We start from the raw sequence: 903 nt of genomic DNA on the forward strand, positions 1-903 counted from the left end.
ATCGACTGGCAAAAAGCATCTGACTGTAAACTCACAGCAGCCCGAAAGTTGACACCGGGACACGCGTGTTTAGGGATTTAATCCAGTGCAGGAAAGTCCAGCAATTACATTTTTTATTGTTTGTTTATCATCTGGAATTATTTATTATATTTAGAACAAGAGGGTCCACTTTTCACCACAGTGTGTGCGCGACAAGGAAAGAATCCCCACAATCCTTTTCTTTGTTTGCAGTAAACTACAGCGCTCACCTGTGACTGCAGTGGCATTGGCTGCCATCCAAATGTGTGTGTTCGTGTGTGTGTTTCTGCATTTGTGAGTGTGTGCAAAAGACAGAACGGAGGGCCAGTCAGGCGCCTGTGTGTTGGTCTGCCTGTTTCCACACAGTCTGGGCCCCAGAGGAGGATTTGCAGGCCAGATAGGATTAGGCTCCTTCTCTTTACACAACAGTGATGAGGATAAGGAGTCCGCAGAGCTCAGGAGCACTCTAAAGAACCATTAACACGCAGCAGCAAAAAAAAAAAAAAATACACTGGTGAGTACCTCAAACAGCTGAGCCTATTTGCTCCATCTTTTACCATCGGTGCTCTGATGCTACACCGCCGGTCAATTTTACCCACACTGCACTGAGACAGCTTTATTTCTTTAAATCACACAGAATATGCACATTTGCATCAAGTCACATTTCATCAATCACATTTAGAGCAGAAAATTCATGCTTAAATAATGATATAATAATAATAAATGCCTGTTATTTAAGCTGTTATTTGAGCAAAACCTCTAAATTGGTCAATTGCTGTCTGCGAAGCGTCCATCCATCCATCCATCCATCCATTTTCTTCCGCCTATCCGGGGTCGGGTCGCGGGGGCAGCAGCTTCAGAAGGGAGGCCCAGACCTCCCTCTCC

This window comes from Austrofundulus limnaeus, unplaced genomic scaffold, assembly GCF_001266775.1.
Source record: "Austrofundulus limnaeus strain Quisiro unplaced genomic scaffold, Austrofundulus_limnaeus-1.0 Scaffold12, whole genome shotgun sequence".
Taxonomy (NCBI): Eukaryota; Metazoa; Chordata; class Actinopteri; order Cyprinodontiformes; family Rivulidae; genus Austrofundulus; species Austrofundulus limnaeus.